This window comes from Henckelia pumila, chromosome 3, assembly GCF_033568475.1.
Source record: "Henckelia pumila isolate YLH828 chromosome 3, ASM3356847v2, whole genome shotgun sequence".
In the NCBI taxonomy this organism is placed as follows: domain Eukaryota; kingdom Viridiplantae; phylum Streptophyta; class Magnoliopsida; order Lamiales; family Gesneriaceae; genus Henckelia; species Henckelia pumila.
The window spans coordinates 175,354,652-175,374,955 of record NC_133122.1 but is presented as its reverse complement, the minus strand read 5'-3'; positions in this window follow the sequence as shown (position 1 = coordinate 175,374,955).

Genomic DNA, 20,304 nt, shown 5'->3' with positions numbered 1-20,304 from the left:
CATTGTGAATGACGTAGGGATGTTGCAGTCAACAAAGATATGGTTATCAGGTAGATTCTCGATGAAGGATTTGGGTGAGGCATCCTATATTCTAGGGATACAGATCTATAGAGATAGATCTAAGAGAATGATAGGACTCACTCAAGCAACCTACATCGACACTATATTGAAAAGGTTTTCAATGGATGAGTCCAAGAGAGGACATCTACCCATGTGTCATGGAGTTTCTCTATCCAAGTCTATGTGTCCCAAGACTGACGAAGAGATAGAGAAAATGACACATATACCATATGCGTCAGCCATAGATAGTATCATGTATGGGATGATATCTACTAGACCGGATGTGGCCTATGCTCTGAGCGTCACGAGCAGATATCAAGCCAATCCAGGTCAAATGCATTGGAAAGCCGTGAAGGATATTCTTAAGTACTTGAGAAGAACTAAGAATATATTCATGGTTTATGGTGGAAGAGAATTGAAGTTGGAAGGCTACACCGACTCTAGCTTCCAAAGTGACGTGGATGACTCGAAATCAACCTCTGGATTTGTATTCGTGCTCAATGGCGGTGCTGTCTCTTGGAAGAGTTCCAAGCAAGACACCACAGCGGATTCCACCACTGAGGCAGAATACATTGCAGCATCAGCTGCTGCTAAAGAGGCGGTTTGGATGAGGAAATTCATCCAAGAGTTGGGTGTGATTCCAGAATATGTTGGTCCAGTCCCGGTGTACTGTGACAACACTGGTGCCATTGCTTAGGCAAAGGAACCAAGGTTTCATCAAAGATCCAAACACATACTGAGAAAATACCACATCATCCGGGAGATCGTGGAAAGAGGAGACATTACAGTCGAGAGAGTGGCCTCTACAGACAATATCGCTGATCCGCTTACGAAGCCCTTGCCAGGACCATTGTTTGACAAACATCGCAAAGCAATGGGATTACGTAATATGACTAGTTGGCTTTAGGGCAAGTGGGAGATTGAAAGAGTGGGTGCCCGGATAGCCAACTTGTGGCTAAGGGCTTTTATGACTCTTTGTGTAAACAATCTTTGTTTAATATAATTTACATTTTATTAATGGCAATGACTTTATCTTTCTTCATATTGTTATATTGTGATATACTATTGTTATTTTAATAAAGACCTTGAATATACTATAGTGTATGTAAGATGTGGTAGTACATGGGGATGACTATCATGAAACACATCTTATAGTCACTGTATATTCTAAACAGTTTCTAGTCGATTGAGCCGTCCGATAATAAGGATAAGGATCGCTCGAGTTTGAGACTAGCATTTGCGATGCAGAGTACCACGTTTCATTGGTAGGGAACATAGAGATGTTCGAAGCATGCAAATGGATATTCATATAATGAATGATCGAACTACCCTATTCGGACTTTCCAAGTGGTTATCACTTATCGAGTGGATAAAGTCCGCGTTTTTTGTTGTACACCATTAGTCCTTATTACTTGAAACATCATTGAGACTCTATATGCTAGTACTGTGCTTTGACTCGTTTATCGACTCTATGGGGGTCATCAGGTGTCGGGATTGGGTACAGTTACGATGCATATAGGAGTCGATGCTTTGTTTTCAAGGATTCACCACATACTTGCAAGTGTGGATATCCTATGCGATCTGAGGAGATATTAGTGTGACGAATCTCTGGCCAGAGTACATGATGTGTTTTAGGTTAATTGGTTATCCTAGTAACACATGCGATGTCACTATTTGATCTCCAAGATGTAATGCATAGTTATCGAATCTCGAACGACTCTCGATGTACCAATGGTTGTTGATTCGATCGGGATATTTGGTTGAAGGGACCGTACTGTACGCTAACCAAAATCTACTGGTTCTTGCAGGCACTATCAGTAATACCTAGGGAATCATGGGGCGATGTTGCTAGACGCTCTTACCATGATTCGTTGGGTAAGTCGAAAATTGTTGTTCCGAGTCACAAGGAGTTGTGAGCCCACGACTAGCTGTATTCCTGAACCATTGAGGGTTACACAAGAAATGGATTACTAAAATCCCGTAGAGATAGTTAAATTTAAAGAGTTAAATTTAATGAAAGAGAAATTGGATTTCTCAACTAAAGGGAGTGGAATTTCCTAAAATGACATAGTGATGGGCATTTTTGGAAATCACTGAATTCGGATTCAGAAAAATTATCTTGACTCTAAAAGATGCAGAAATGGTTTCTGTGCACATTGGTGAAATCAGTTTATCAATCGGAGTCACGATGAATTTTATATTAATTTCTATAACAACGAGCTTGACTTGTTGGGCTTAAGTTATGGATTGTGGGCTTTAAGGAGTTAGAGTCCTGATACAATTATAACTAAAAATTATCTATAAATAGAGGTGTTGGGTTCGAAAATCAAACACTTTTGTGTCTTATAATTTTCGAAATTACACTCTAAATATTCTAAGGGTTTTTCGAAATCCTTGTCCCTCCCGGAGAAAATTCAGACTTGTGATTTTTGTGAATAATTACAATTCTGAATTAACAGATCATATATGTTTATTCTCTACGCAAAACTTCTGATTGATTTCTAGTGCAGTCAATCAGAGGGTTTCTGTTTTCTGTTCGTGGACCTTATTTCGGTGATTGATCGTGACGCCATCGGTTCCCGGGATATACAAGAAGAGCAGATTAAATTCTGTTGGTGTCCATAATCTCGCTTCGAGATTGGAGGTAAAATATTTAATTAATTATTATTTATTTTACTTGTGTGATTTAATCGTTAAACGTTTTGATACCCATGATATGAAATTGTTTCATATCAAAGAAAAATAAAATTTTTAAACTTCCGCTGCACCGGGTATCAATTCAATTGATCTGAACACGGTTTTCCAACATGTTTCTCTCATCCAGTAGACCTCTATGAGCGAGCAGCATCCATGTCATAGTCCTCATCAACAGTGTTGTCTGTGGTGTTGTCAGCACCAACAGCAACACGGGCATCAGCAGTAGACAAAACCTCCTGATCCAGAGGCCCTTCATCAGCATCCATGCTGGAAATATCTTCAGAGTCTTCTTCATCTCCAATATCAGCACTCTTATCGGAAGAGTCAGCATCAAAGTCGGCAGAAAAAGAAGAGGAAGAAGGATCATTAGCTTGATGGGCTTTGTTTGCAGCAAACTCCTCCATCATCTCAGCATCAGGCTCATCATCGGAGAGATGAGCAGAGGGAGGACCAGACGAGGAAGCCTTTCCTTGCTTCAGGCTTTCCAAAATTTGTGCCAAGATGGCATCTTCATCGGAACCAGCAGGTTCCTGAGGTGCAGCTTTTTTAGGAGCATCCTTAGGCGGAGCATCACTAGAGTTGCTTGAATCATCACTCTCAGACGCAGATTCAACAATAGGAGCAGAGGTAGAGGCAGTAGCAGAACTAGAGGGATTCTTCCTCGCCACAAATTCGTAGTTGGCATCATCAGAATCGTCACCAGAGCTGCGATCTTCTTCAGCCATGGAGATGCGAGGACCCTTGTAAAACCTTTTAGACTGGGTGAAATCAGGGTTGTATCCTGCCTGCCTTTTTGATCGGCGAGCCATCGGTGGAGGAGGATTGACCCTATTCAAAACGGAGAAATCAGAAGGATTCTCCAAATCAATTGTGTTCCCTGGTTCTCCCGGCATGATAACAGCAAGAGGAATGGGTTCCATGGGTACTGGAACGATCGACAGAGAAGGGGTGGAAGTTGGGTTCTCCAGTGTTGCAACACTGGCGGCAACATCGGGTTCTTTATGACCCATCTCGCTTCTAATATCATGTGGATCAAAGCCTGCCATGACAAATAAAAATTTTAGAGAAAGAAGGATGTAGGGTTTGCAGAAGACTTGATCGGGAATAAAGCAAATTGAGAAGATGATAATGCCCGATAATCACGAAAACTTATATATAGAACCCTTATCACAAACGGTAATATTCTCCTAACAAACCCATAATTACCCTGATCCCTGATCTCCCTCAAGTTACAATGGTAACTTTCCTAAACGGTCAAAATTTTAAAAGCCGAGATTTAAGAGATAAAATCCCATAAATAAGGCAATTATCCGAGATAGATATTTCAGCTCAAATCTTCCAGACTTACCTCCACATCAGCCTAACTCCACTGAAACAAAAGGCAATCACAAAAATTCAATTTTTAGTAAATAGGGTAAATCATCAAAATTCGTCTATTTAGAACCTTACCCCAAAACAGAACCCTATTAACAAAAATGCATATGCATGGTCTATTTTATGCCTAAACAGAATGTAACATAAAGTAAAAATACAATCACAAGCAAACAATATGTTGACAAGTGTAGTGTTGCCTCTCATGTTGCCATCATCATCAACAACACCATAGTTTTTCAAAAAGCATTTGAGACTTACACACTTGATTACCCTTGTTTTCAGAAAAATTCCAGAAGTGGTAGCCTGCACACTAAAAAAACAGTCTTCATTGGACTCAATTAGGTAGCTTTTTCCATTTTCTTCCGATTATTTATAAAGCTTGTATATATGACATTGGTCATCAAACTTTAAAAAGCTGAACACTGAATTTTTGAAACCACTTTTCACATGGGACAAGAACATGGAATACACGTACATCCCTCAACTACTTAGTGGTTTAGTCAGAGTTCGATTTACAAGGGCCAGTGTGTTTCAATAAAAAAATTTGCAGAAAAACTTGGCATTTATTGAATCAATGAAACAGAGATTTAAACACTACACAAAACAGAGTGAGTGCAGAATGCCTAAAATCCTAAAAATGCATGAAAAAAAAAACAACAATGTTGTCGGTAGTGTTGTAACACCGCAGACAACACATGCAATAAATTATAATGCACACATGCTGAGTGACCTCCGAAGAGTTGAGAATATCTCATGATCTAATGCTTTAGTAAATATGTCTGCCAATTGGTTATTGGTTCCAACAAACTCCATTCGAATCATACCTTTTTCTACTAAATCTCGAATAACGTGATGACGAATGTTAATGTGTTTTGTGCGTGAGTGTTGAACTGGATTATTTGATATATCAATAGCACTCGAATTATCACAATAAACAATGGGGGGTTCACTCTTAAAATCATAATCTTCAATCATTTGGTTCATCCAAAGAAGTTGTTAACAACAACTTTCGGCTACCACATATTCAGATTCAGCAGTCGAAAGTGACACACAATTTTTCTTACGACTATACCATGAAACCAAATTATTGCCAAGGTAAAAACACCCACCCGTAGTGCTCTTTCTATCATTCACATCACCAGCCCAATCAGCATCACTAAAACCTACAAGATTAGTATTGGTTTCCCTCGTATACCACAATCTCAAATCCAATGTACCCGAAATGTAGTGACCCTTACCCGGATCACCTACTAACAGAACTTAGGCATGCAATTAACTTAATAAAACAGATATCAGAATAAACTGGCGGAAACCATAAATAAATACAATCCCAAGGAAAGGAATATGTAATTTATCCAAATATTATACAACCAAATTGAATAGCTGTATCAACCCAAAAGAACATAAATAAAACCTAGACGAAGCTCCAGCTGGCCAACCATTGCCTAGCCCCTCTTGGATCCACCCGCCTCGTCCAATCGCAAACCTGCCCCATGGAATAGGGTGTCCAAAAACACAGAGTACGAAACGTGAGCATAAAACGCTCAGTACGAGAGTATGAGTATACATGCATGCAAAGTGAACTTCCTATAAACTCGAGGTCAAGGATCAGATAACAGAGACAGACCGGGCCCTGGTATGTAGCACGCTGTGCCGTCGCTTCAGGAGGTGGCTCCCATACCATAATACCAGTGGATATGCCGGACCCAAATCGATGGAAGTCCAACCACTAACAGGATAGGGAAAAACCCTACTAACAGACATCTCGAAGGAGATAGCTCAATATGCAAATGAATGCAGCATAAATCAATGACATATAAATCATGCAGTCACATAATACATGCATACTCAGTCAGGATATCTCGAACAGTACTTTCGTACCTCAAATACTAGGCAAGTGCTATCAGCCCTAGATCCACGCCTATAATCTGCTCTACACTGCCAAATGATACTACTATCATTATAGCGATCTAAAAGCCTTAACTAAGCTAAAGCATACTCCTAAATATTTTTAGGAAGCAAAAGCTATGCCTTCCTCCGTCGTTAGCCCTTTGCTGTCGAGTGCCTCAAAACTAGGCCACAGCTCAGCTACGACGCCTGGATCGCTATGCCACTACCGGATTCCCGATGGAACGCCTAGAATTCCCTAGATCGGAGTTAGAAGGCTAAGGAATCGAGAGAGAAGAGGTGATTGGTGCGTCTAAATCTGAATCTCGGCCCTCCTATTTATAGACGGAGTTCGGATCGTCCGAACTAGATTTCGGGTCGTCCGAACACGTTCGGGTCGTCCAAACTGAGCTTTGGGTCATCCGAACCCGATATTACATCATTGATTACGTCAGCATGATGACATCATCCATGACGACTGTCGGCAGCACGTTCGGAGCGTCCGAACCACTCTTCGGATCGTCCGAACCCTGACTTCGGACCGTCCGAACCTTGACTTCGGAGCCTCCGAACTCGATGACCCTCAAACCATTTTCAAGTGTTCTGAATCCAATTCCGGACTCCGTTAACCCATTAAGAGTTTCCTTAATCACATTTACTCTTAATTAGTAGGATTAATGAATTAATTAACACTTAATCACTGATTTTGGGTACGGGCTACTACACGAAACATATTTTAAAATTCTCATAATAGTTTTTAAATGGGTTACCTTTGGAACAGATTGGTACCTAGCACATAAACACATACTGAACATGATATCCGGACGACTAGCAGTCAAGTACAAAAGGCTTCCTATCATGCTGCGATACATGGTGTTGTCAACACCAGCCGCAACACTGTCTTTTCCTAATTTTTCACTCGAGCCCATAGAAGTTTTCATGTTTTTAACATTCTCTTTGTAAAACGTTTTCACCAAATTCTTTGCATACTTACTTTGACAAAGAAAAATCCCATCATTTGATTGTTTAACTTGAAGTTCAAGGAAAAAGTTAATTCTCCTACCATGCTCATTTCAAACGTAGAAGACATGCATTCAACAAAACTATCAACATGCTTTTGAGAAAAAGCGCCAAATATAATGTCATCCACATAGACTTGACAAATAAGAATTTCACCTTTGGCCTTTTGAATAAAAAGGGTTTTCTCAATCTCATCTCGTTTGAAGCCAATTTTGAGCAAATACTCGGTCAACCTACCATACCATGCTCGTGGAGCTTACTTCAAGCCATAGAGTGCCTTCTTCAACTTGTAAACATGATCTAAGTGGTGTGGATCCTCAAAGCCTTTGGGTTGCTTCACATACACTTCCTCATTTAAAATACCATTCAAAAACGCACTCTTCACATCCATTTGGTAAAGTTTTATACCCATATGACATGCAATAGCTAGCAATAGTCGGAATGACTCAATGCGGGCAATAGGAGCGAAGGTCTCAACAAAATCAACCCCCTCAACCTGCGTATACCCTTGAGCAACCAACCTTGCTTTGTTCCTAATGATGTTTCCTGATTCATCGGTTTTATTTTTAAAAATACATTTTGTACCAATGACATTACCATGATCAGGAGGTGAAACCAAAAACCACACATCATTTCGGACAAATTACTCAAGTTCTTCATGCATGGCATTTACCCAAAATTCATCATTCAAAGCATCATTGACATTCTTGGGTTCAATATTGAAAACAAAACATGAATGCATTACCTGTGAGTACACGGAACTCATGCATACTAACCCAACCAACTTGCGGTAGTCAACTTTGTCCTTAGCTCGGGTTTGCCTTGTTCCATTAACATCTCCAATAATCTGTGATGATAGATGATTCTTCTGTATCTTGCTTGGAATGTCCTTTTCAGTAATCATCTCAGCTTCCTCAATACTTTGGGAATTTTCTTCATGGACAGTTTCTGGAGGAACCAGTGTTGTGTTTGGTGTTGTAACATCCGGGACAACACTGTGTTCTTCGGGAGGAATTTCCAGCAAGCCTTCAATATCATCTAGTAGTTTTTTCTTTGAGATCTGCACCATCATCAAAAACAACATTAATAGATTCCATAATTGTTCTGGTCCTAAGGTTATACATTGTAGTAACCCGCATTTCTAATTAGTGATTAATGAGTAATTAATCACATGATCATGGTTAGATTAAGTAAAACATGATTATGTAAGTTCCTGATGGAATAACGGACTTCAGAAACAGATCCAGGATACTCGAACATGGTAGGCATGGCTTGGGAGGTTCGGACGCTCCGAACTGGAGTTCGGAGGATCCGAAGAGGATCAAAGGCTCCGTCGGTGGGATCGGAGGATCCGAACAGGGTTAGGGCTTACGTCATCAACTACATCAGCAAGGTGACATCATGGATGACATCACTGATGTGACTTCGAAAGACCCGAAGTAAGGATCGGACGGTTCGATCGTGTTCGGACGATCCGAAGTCATGATCGGAGGATCCGAACCAGTTCGGAGGGCCCGAAGCCGAGTTCAGACGGCCCGAACGTTGTCTATAAATAGAGGAGCCGAGGTTCATTTGTGACTCGCTCATCTCCTCTCTTCTCTCTCAATTCCTAAGCCTTCTAACTCAGATCTAGGGATATCTAGGCGTTCTACGGGGAATCCGGAAGTGGCTTAGTGATCTAGACGTCGAAGCGGAGCTACGGCCTAGTTTTGAGGCTATCGTCAGCAAAGGGCTAACGACGGACGCAGGTATAGCTTTGGCATCCTAAAAATATTTAGGAGTATGCAATATCTTAGTTAAGGCTTTTAGAGCTTAATTGTTGATGCATGGATATTTGCATTGTAGCAGCTAGTAGACTGGACTAGTAGGCTTGGAGTCTAGACCAGTAGAGCTAGGTTTGACCAGCAGTGTTAGAGGTACGTAAGTATTGATCGAGATAGCCGGCATGATATAATTGCTTATATGTTGCATGAGTATGTGCTATATGTTTTATCATGTTTTAGCATGTTTTACTGTCTTAGCACATACATGATTTTACGTATGACTGCATCCGGAGCGATGTGAGTCATTGACAGTCTCCATAGGGAACGATGATCTCATTTTGGACTCGAGTCAGGTATGAAATTTTTCATATGGGACTCGTATCCTGTTTTGGATTCGGATCAGGATGGGGTTGGCTCAACCCTGATATGGAATATACGAGTACCCCGCGGAGTAGCTCTCTAGCCGGTACTGTATACTCCCGGCGCCATGAGCAAGTGTTTTCACTTGAGTTTTAAATAATCTGTGTGCGCATATTTGTATTTATATCATTGCTTCGTATTGAGCGTTCTAGCTCACGCCCCTGTGTTTGGGTATTGTGTACCTTGTGGCGGGGCAGGTTTGAGGCTGGACGGTCCAGGCGGCTCTCAGCAGGATTGAGCTTGGGGGAGTGCGAGGTTGTAGAGGGTAGGGATTTATTTACCCTAAACCTTCGATTTGGTTGTATAACAGTATTTATACAATTGTGATAACGTCGGTTGTATTCTGCCGATTGGATTTGTTGTATTTTAATTATCCGCTCTTTACACTTTAGGCTTTTATTGCGTGCGCTTTTTCTATAACTCTGATTAGTTAGTGGATCCGGGTTGGATAGCGTAGACGGCGGTCGTTGGGGCAATCTAGATAATCGTAGACGTCGGGGACAACCCGAGGAGCGCAGGCGAGTAAGCATGCGTAGATTCAAGGAAGTTAGCCCGAAGCCTTTGACGGGTGGTGAGACAGCTGAAGAGGCGGAGGATTGGATGGAGAGGATGGAGCAGTGCTTCCAGGAGTTCCGTTGCACGGCTGAGGATAGGATGGATATTCTTGCCTTTATGCTTGAGGGCAGAGCGAGGAAGTGGTGGAGATCTACTTCCGCACCGTTCATAGCAGCTAGAGGTGCAGCTACTTGGGTTGAGTTCCGTACTGCCTATCAGAGATTTTATTTTTCTCCAGCTCTTCATCAGGTGAAAGCCAGCGAGTTGTTGAGTTTGCGACAGGGGACGATGACGATCGAGGAGTAACAGAAGTTCTTTGATCTGCTACCCTTTTGTCCTCATATTGCTGATAGTTCTATGGCGAAGTTTGATCATTTCCTTCAGGGTTTGAATCCTGACATTCATCGTATGGTTTCTATGGGCGGCGATGGGACTTACGAAGATTTGGTGGACCGTTGTCTCCAGACCGAGGACAGTATTCGGAGGAACAGGGAACTTTACTCTTCTTTCAGGCCAGCGAGCTCTAGTCCTTTGGGTCCGAGAGGATAGTCCTTCAAGAAGCCAGGAGGTACTTCTTCTTCTTCCTCTGGATCTGGTGGAGTGCATCGTTTTGGTGGTCAGAAACCGAACCGGTGTACTCAGTGCCAACGCAGGCATCCGCCAGGACAGTGTGGTCGATCGACCACTGCATGTTTCCAGTGTGGCCAGGAGGGTCACATGAAGAGAGATTGTCCTATGCTGATTGGGGCAGCGAGTGGTTCTGGAGGTTCTCAGGCATCTGTTCAGCCACCTCAGTACCAGCAGCCACCTTTCCAGCAGCAGTTTTTGCAGCAGCGCCAGCATCCGCAGCAGTCTCATAGACAGCCTACTCAGACTCCTTCTCGGGGTCATTCTTCTTTGAGGCCACGTGCCCAGGGTCAGGTCTTTGCGCTTAACCAGGAGCAGGCAGAGGCTGACAGCGATCGGATGATTGCAGGTATCTGTAGTTTATGTGGTTTTCCTGCATATGTTTTAATTGATACCGGTGCATCGCATTCTTTTGTCTCAGCGCATTTCGCTAAGAAGTATAGATTGCCATTTATTCCTTTAGACGTGTTGCTAGTGGTTTCTACTCCTATGGGGAGCGAGGTTTTAGCCAAGCGTCTAGTTGGGGGTTGTGTTTTGGATTTTGAGGGACATCAGCTTAGTGCTAACCTAATGATTCTAGCGATGGAGGATTTCGATTGCATCATTGGGATTGATCTATTGACTACCTACCGAGCGATAGTGGATTGCTATCAGAGGTTTGTTCAGTTTCGTCCAGAGGATGACGAGTCATGGTATTTCTATGGTGAGGGAGCGCGACCCCCGATACCAGTGGTTTCAGCTCTGAAGGCCTAGCGTGCTTTAGAGTCTGGCGGGGAAGGCTACCTTATCTACGCCATTGACGCATCCTCAGGAGAGCCAGATATCCAAGAGATACCAGTGGTTCGTGACTTTCCAGATGTGTTTCCGGAGGAGATTCCAGGTTTGCCACCAGTGAGGGAGATTGAGTTTGGCATTGAGTTAGTGTCAGGGACTGCACCGATTTCCAGAACTCCTTACCGATTGGCACCGTCAGAAATGAAAGAGCTGCAGAAGCAATTGCAAGATCTTCTTGATAAGGGTTATATTAGACCTAGTGTTTCGTCATGGGGAGCCCCAGTACTGTTTGTCAAGAAAAAGGATGGTTCGATGCAGTTGTGTATTGACTACCGTCAGTTGAATCAAGTGACAGTGAAGAATAAGTATCCTCTTCCGCGGATAGATGATCTCTTTGATCAGTTGCAGGGTACTTCTGTCTATTCGAAGATTGATCTTCGGTCTGGGTATCATCAATTGCGAGTTCGACAGGAGGATGTTCCTAAGACAGCATTTTGTATGCGGTATGGACACTATGAGTTTCTAGTGATGCCATTTGGTTTGACGAATGCTCCAGCTGTTTTTATGGATCTGATGAACAGAGTTTTCCGCAACTTTCTGGATAAGTTCGTGGTGGTGTTCATCGATGACATTTTGGTGTATTCTCGCAGCATGGATGAGCATGCCTACCATCTCTATACTGTACTTCAGGTCTTGAGGGAAAGACAGTTGTACGCAAAGCTGAGTAAGTGTGACTTCTGGATTGATCGAGTTGTGTTCCTTGGTCATGTCATTTCTCAAGATGGCGTATCTGTTGATCCTAGCAAGACAGAAGCTATTTTGAATTGGTCGCGTCCGACTACAGTTTCTGAGATTCGTAGTATCCTTGGTTTAGAAGGATACTATCGTCGTTTTGTGGAGAATTTCTCTCAGATAGCTAAGCTTTTGACTCAGTTGACGAAGAAAGACGTTTCTTTCGTTTGGTCTGATGCTTATGAAGACAGTTTTTGTGAGTTGAGACGTCGTCTGACGACAGCTCCAGTTCTTGCTTTACCGTCTGGATCAGGTGGTTTTGTAGTATTCACTGATGTTTCTCTCCAGGGTTTGGGGTGTGTGTTGACTCAGAATGGCCACGTGATCGCTTATGCTTCCAGACAGCTGAAGACTCACGAGGAGAACTATCCCGTACATGATTTAGAGCTTGCAGCCATTGTCTTTGCTCTTAAGATATGGCGTCACTATTTGTACGGAGAACGATTTGAGATCTTCACCGATCATAAGAGTTTGAAGTATCTGTTCACTCAGGCTGAGTTGAACATGCGGCAGCATCGTTGGATGGATCTGTTGAAGGATTAATATTGTGAGATCAAGTACCATCCAGGTTCTTCAAATCCTGTTGCTGATGCGCTTAGTCGCAAAGTTTATATGAGTTCCATTCGTACCAGTTCAGTTTCGAAGGCAGTGGAGGAGTGTTGTTCTTTGGGATTCACGTTCCGTCATAAGAAAGAACAACAAGGGATTCGTGTCTCTTCTGTGCTTGCAGAGCCAGCGCTATACAGACAAATCCGGGAAGCTCAGAATTCTGATCTGAAGACTCAGAAGTTGGCCCGGCTGGCTGAAGGTGATAACACTTCTGGTTTTCATCTGCAAGGAGACGGTCTGTTGTGTCTTTCTGGTCGAGTTGTGGTACCCGATGATTTTACTTTGAGGGATGAGATCTTATCGCAAGCTCACCGTAGTCGATTCTCTGTACATCCCGGCAGCATGAAGATGTACAAGGATCTTCGCACTTGATTTTGGTGGAAAGGGATGAAGCGCAGCGTTTATTAGTTCGTATCCCGATGCCTTGTGTGTCAACAAGTCAAGACAGAGTTTAGACGACCCGGAGGGTTACTTCACAGCTTAGAGATTCCTGAATGGAAGTGGGAGCATGTGACGATGGACTTTGTCACCCACTTGCCTATGTCTTCCAAGAATTGTGATGCTATTTGGGTTGTCGTGGATCGGTTGTCGAAGTCAGCGCATTTTCTTCCATATAACCGCGATTACACCTTTGATAGGATGACGCAATTGTATGTGCGGGAGATTGTTCGATTGCATGGGATTCCGTTGAGCATTGTCAGCGATAGAGATCCGAGATTCACCTCGAGATTTTGGGGTAGTTTCCAGCGAGCCCTTGGTACTACTTTGAGCTTGAGTACGGCTTATCATCCAGAGACAGACGGACAGTCGGAGCGTACTATTCGCACTCTAGAGGATATGCTTCGCACGGCGGTGATGGATTTTGGTCCAGTGTGGCATGATCATTTACCATTGGTGGAGTTCGCCTACAACAATAGTTACCATCGCAGCATTGGCATGGCACCATTTGAGGCTCTTTATGGACGCCGTTGTCGTACACCTTTGTTTTGGGACGAGGTTGGCGAGCGTCAGGTAGAGGGTCCTCAGATGATTCAGCAGATGATTGATGCAGTAGAGTTGATCCGACGCAGGGTTAAGACAGCCCAGGATCGACAGGCTAGCTACGCGAACACTCACCGCAGGCCACTTCATTTTGAGGTAGGAGAGTATGTTTTCTTGCGTGTGTCACCTTTCCGGAAGGTGATGAGGTTTGGTCGCAAGGGTAAACTAACACCTAGATTCATTGGTCCTTTTGAGATTCTCGAGAAGGTTGGGGATGTTGCTTATCGTCTGGCCTTGCCACCCGATCTTTCGGAGATCCACGATGTGTTCCACGTGTCCTTGTTGAGGCAGTATGTGGCGGACGAGTCGCATATTTTGCACCCGACCGAGGTAAAGGTAGATCGGGATCTATCTTATGTGGAGAAACCCCTACGGATTCTTGACAGGAAGGACAAAGTACTTCGTAACAAGCGAATACCATTGGTTATGGTGCAATGGCAGCGCAGAGGTACAGAGGAAGCTACTTGGGAGTTGGAGAATCGGATGTTAGCCAAGCACCCCAAGTTATTTTGAGATTTTGTACTTCTTTATATCGAGTTATACTTGTTCAGTTGTAATAAAGAACGTTTGGTTGGCTATTTATGTTTTCCTCTAAGACTTAAATTTCGAGGACGAAATTTCTTAAGTGGGGGAGAATGTAGTAACCCGCATTTTTAATTAGTGATTAATGAGTAATTAATCACGTGATCATGGTTAGATTAAGTAAAATATGATTATGTAAGTTCCTGATGGGATAACGGACTTCAGAAACAGATCCCAGATACTCGAACATGGTAGGCATGGCTCGGGAGGTTCGGGCGCTCCGAACTGGAGTTCGGAGGATTCGAAGAGGATCGGAGGCTCCGTCGGTGGGATCGGAGGATCCGAACAGGGTTAGGGCTTACGTCATCAACTACGTCAGCAAGGTGACGTCATGGATGACATCACTGATGTGACTTCGGAAGACCCGAAGTAAGGATCGGACGGTCCGATCGTGTTCGGACGATCCGAATTCATGATCGGAGGATCTGAACCAATTCGGAGGGCCCAAAGCCGAGTTCGGACGGCCCGAACGTTGTCTATAAATAGAGGAGCCGAGGTTCATTTGTGACTCGCTCATCTCCTCTCTTCTCTCTCAATTCCTAAGCCTTCTAACTCAGAGCTAGGGAGATCTAGGCGTTCTACGGGGAATTCGGAAGTGGCTTAGTGATCTAGACGTCGTCGCGGAGCTACGGCCTAGTTTTGAGGCTATCGTCAGCAAAGGGCTAACGACGGACGCAGGTATAGCTTTGGCATCCTAAAAATATTTAGGAGTATGCAATAGCTTAGTTAAGGCTTTTAGAGCTTAATTGTTGATGCATGGATATTTGCATTGTAGCAGCTAGTAGACTGAACTAGTATGCTTGGAGTCTAGACCAGTGGAGCTAGGTTTGACCAGCAGTGTTAGAGGTACGTAAGTACTGATCGAGATAGCCGGCATGATATAATTGCTTATATGTTGCATGAGTATGTGCTATATGTTTTATCATGTTTTAGCATGTTTTACCATCTTAGCACATACATGATTTTACGTATAACTGCATCCGGAGAGATGTGAGTCATTGACAGTCTCCATAGGGAACGATGATCTCATTTTGGACTCGAGTCAGGTATGACAGTTTCCATATGGGACTCGTATCCTGTTTTGGATTCGGGTCAGGATGGGGTTGGCTCAGCCTTGATATGGAATATACGAGTATCCCGCGGAGTAGCTCTCTAGCCGGTACTGTATACTCCCGGCGCCATGAGCAAGTGTTTTCACTTGAGTTTTAAATCATCTGTGTGCGCATATTTGTATTTATATCATTACTTCGTATTGAGCGTTCTAGCTCACGCCCCTATGTTTGGGTATTGTGTACCTTGTGGCGGGGCAGGTTTGAGGCTGGACGGTCCAGACGGCTCTCAGCAGGATTGAGCTTGGGGGAGTGCGAGGTTGTAGAGGGTAGAGATTTATTTACCCTAAACCTTCGATTTGGTTGTATAACAGTATTTATACAATTGTGATAACGTTGGTTGTATTCTGCCGATTGGATTTGTTGTATTTTAATTATCCGCTCTTTACGCTTTAGGATTTTATTGCGTGCGCTTTTTCTATAACTCTGATTAGTTAGTGGATCCGGGTTGGGTCACTACATACATCCTATATGCACGACTATTAGTAGAATAACCAAGGAACAAACACTTATCACTTTTGAAATCAAATTTTGCTAGGTAATTTCTATCAGTCAAAACATAGCATACACAGCCAAAGATAGGAAAATAAGTGAGATTTGGCCTCTTTCCAATGAGGATTTCATAGGAAGTCATCGAAGAACCACTTCTCAGATACACACGATTGGAAATATGACATGTTGTGTTTAATGCTTCTGCCCAAAATCTCTTGGAGATATTTTTTGAGCTCATCATCACCCTAGCCATCTCCTGGAACGTTCTATTCTTCCTTTCGGCAATTCCATTTTGTTGAGGAGTTTTTGGGGCAGAGAACTCCTGTGAGATGCTCTTCTTATCACACAAAGAAGAAAAAGATGAGTTCTCAAATTCCTTTCCATGATCAGTTCTGATCCTTGCTACAGTCAAAGTGTGTAGGTTAGTAATCTTGGTAAACAACTTCTTAAAAACATCAGAAGTATCTGATTTTTCTCTAAGAAACCTTACCCATGTAAAACGATAAAAATCATCAACACATACCAAGGAATACCTTTTACCTCCATAGCTTTCGACTTCCATGGGACCCATCAAATCCATGTGCAAAAGTTTAAGACACCGTGTTGTCCCACAGTGTTGTAACACGGGATGCGCAACACGGGTTTGCTTACCTTTTTGGCATGCACCACAAACATATGGAACACCAGACTTTAGATTTGGAAGACCTCTGACAACTTCAAACTTACTCAGATTTTTTAAGGTCTTGAAATTCACATGTCCAAGCTTTTGGTGCCATAGACTAAACTCATCAACCTTTGAGTGTCTACATGCCAATTCCTCACCAAGTTGGTAGCAATTATCCCCTGATCTTGTACCTGTTATAACACAATGATTAGTATTATCAAAAACTTCACAAGTATTCTTATCAAACTTCACATGCAAGTCGTCATCACACAGTTGACTTATTGAAATTAAGTTTGCATTAAGTCCTTCAACGTGTAAGACGTTATGAAGCTTTGGAAACCCTTCCACATTGAGTGTTCCTTTGCCAACAATTTTTCCCTTTGCACCACCTCCATAGGTCACTCTACCACCATTTTGTTCAACGTAATCAGTGAGATGATCTTTCAAGCCTGTCATGTGTCTAGAGCTTCCACTATCAAAATACCAATTACCTGTAGTGTTAGCTTTCAAGGAAGTATAAATAACAAAACATCTAACATCAAGATTTTGTATCCAAACTTTCTTCACAGTGGGCCTCTTTCTGCCAGTGTTGCTCTTGGTGTTGGGCAACACCTGCTTAGATTCTCACAACACATAGTCATTCTTTAGCTTTCGACAAAAAGGCCTGATATGACCATATTTGAGACAATAGTGCCATACAAAAGTACGCTTCCATTGTTTTGGCTTAGGGACAGAAACATTCTTTTCAACAATGGGTTTCTTACCTTTCGAAGCAGTTGAAGGATGGTTCAAGAAATCATTACCTTCCTTTACAAACACTGGTGCTTTGGAAGATTCGCCAGTTTCAAAAACACTTTCTTTAAAACCAAGACCAAACTTATCATTTTTACCCATAGTCAAAATGGAATCAAGTTTGCTTGAACTGAAATTAAATTTATCAAGTGTTGTTTTTGCTCTTTCAAGTTCAGAATTCAGCAACCCTAATTCCAGATCTTTTTTACTCATGAGAACTTCCAATCTAGCCACAACAGCTTTCAATTCAGTATTCTCTTTTGTGAGGGTTGTGTTCAACTGATTCCTCTTGTTCCAATCATAGTATAACTCTTCATAGAGTTTTTGAATACCTTCCAGATTATAAGGATCAGCTACCTGTTCTTCATGATTACTGAAATTATCAAGGTTAAAAGCAACAAAACAAACAGATTTTTGAACTGTGTTGCATCCAGGTGTTGCAACACCGGAGCCAACACCGAGTGGATTGATCTAAAAATTTTTCTTACTTTCCAGTAAAGCAGTAAAAGATATGAGATCTGCCTATTCAACCTTTTCTTGTTCTTCTTCCGAATCATCATCACTTAGAGACACATTCATACATTTTCGAAGGCGATTTGTGCATTCATAAGCATAGTGGCCATATCCCTTACATTCCCTGCATTGAACATTATCAAAATTTTTACTTGAGGACTGAACCTTATCTTCATACCTTTGTCGAGATCCCCGAGTAGCAGCAGGTTTTTGAGGCTTATCTGAAGTAGGCAGTTTAGGGAATTTTGAAGGTTGTGTACCTTTCACATCCTTCTTTTCTTTCATTACCTTGAGATAATCAGTGAACTTCTTCGAGATCAAAGCAATTGAATTCTCTTCAAGATCAGATTCCTTAACTTCCTGTTGTACTTCAGAAAAATCATTTTAAACATCATTAGATACTTGAAAGGCAATAGACTTACCTTTTGAGTCATCTTCGGCTTCCAACTCCATCTCATAGGTGCGAAGAGAACTAATTAACTCATCCAAACCCATTATAGATGTATCTTTTGATTCATCTATAGCACAAATCTTGGTGTGAAATCTTTTTGGGACAGAACGAAGCACTTTGTATACAAGTCTCTCGTTTGAAATAGGATCACCAAGAACAGATGCTTCATTTGCAAGACTCTTCAATCTTCCATTATATTCCATGATGGTCTCAGATTCCTCCATTCTCATTTTCTCAAAATTTGAAGTTATGAGACGCATCCTTGTTTTCTTAACACTTGCCGAGCCTTCACAGTGGGTTTGCAGTTTCTCCCAAGCATCCCTAGCACAAGTACAAGTACCAATTAGATTAAACATATTCATATCAACAGAAACAAATATAGCATTAAGAGCTTTAGCGTTATAAATAGCCGCAGTATTCTCCTCGGCTGTCCATTGTGATCTTGGCTTTGGACCTGGTACATCATCATCTCTCATAGGTGGTGACCAATCGTCAAGAATACGTTGCCAAGCCCTGGACTCAATGGATTGGATGTACATGCTCATCTTCAATTTTCAAGGGCCGTAATTTGTTCCATCCAAAATAGGTAGACGAATTGCACTTGTGTACGGAGTGTCCATAACTAACCTGTAACACAAACCAGGAACTCACTTAGTAAAGTCAAGTGGTGGCTCTGATGCCACGTGAAAAAAATGGTGTACGTGGTTGGTTATGTAAAATAGGCAGTGTTGTCATTTGTGTTGTAACACCACAGACAACACAGTGCAGCGGAAATTTAAAGCGTAAATAAAACACAGGTAAATAATTTTGTACGAGTATAGAAACTCGTGCGGGTGCCTTAGGGCTAAATATTACTAGTAAACGTAAGATCGGTCTTACAAAGCAATCCTAGTAATTTTACGAAAAGTCATTAAATCCTAAATTTCTCAACAAGTTGAGAAATCAAACTTGCATCCTAAAATACAACAGAGTATAAAAGAAATTGGATGCAACTCCCGTAGCCTAAATTGAAGAGACAGAAAAGATCTTCAACAACACAGTTCCCACAGTGTTGTCTCTGATATTTTCAACACGAACGGCAACACGGGGACATACAACAACGATGGTTGCAAACCTTGCTTCAGAGTTCTTCAAATTCTTCAACAGAATTCTTTAGAGTATGCGCAGAGAATTGTACGTCTGAAGCTCCTTTCATCTTGTGCGTGAAATCCCCTTTTATAGATTAGCATTCAAATCTTGAAGATTTCCTTAGATAGAGTCCTACAAGAATAAGCAACTATCTTTTAGTAGGAAATAAACTCCATTCAAATTTTGCAAATCAAATCTTGATAATATCGAATTATATTATATTAAATAATCACCTTATCATGACATGATTTAAACTTGACAAATATATCTTTAACATAATCGATATATATATAGGATATTTACCATATATTTTATCTTGTCTAGAAAGCAAAATCTTATAATATCCAATTAATTAAGGGCCGAAAATATCAAGGAATAAAATTTCTTTCAGAAGGTACGAATTTCAAAACTTAATGTGTAGAATAGAATGCAAATTTATTCACAAATGGAGTGCAAATAACAAAAAATTATGTGTAAATATCAACTTTCTTTTTAAAATTAATGCAAAAACTCTTATTTTAATTTTCGCCTCAGACCTCATTTTCCTTTAAACCACCCGGCATATAACCAAAAATTTTGATCATACATATTAGACATCCGTATCTTTCGATCATCCCATGGCCCAAATAAACCTGTCAATTTGGGCCCCGCTACAATACAACATGTAAACATCTTAAAACTCCAATAATTACAACAAAAGAGCTAGTTAGGGCCGGATTTAGGACTTACGAAATATCGGGTATCATAGAAGGGAGAAAAAAGAAAGTTGAGATAGGAGATATTCAAAGGAAGCATGCATGCATGCAGGTTTCATTAGCCCCCAACACCCAAGGGCGGACCCAAGTTCAACTTCACCCGATTTTTTTAAAATTTTGTATATAAAAATTTTGAATAATTTTGGTTTAATTTGGTTGTAGCCCGGGTAATTCAATTCAAAATATTAAAGGATGCGAG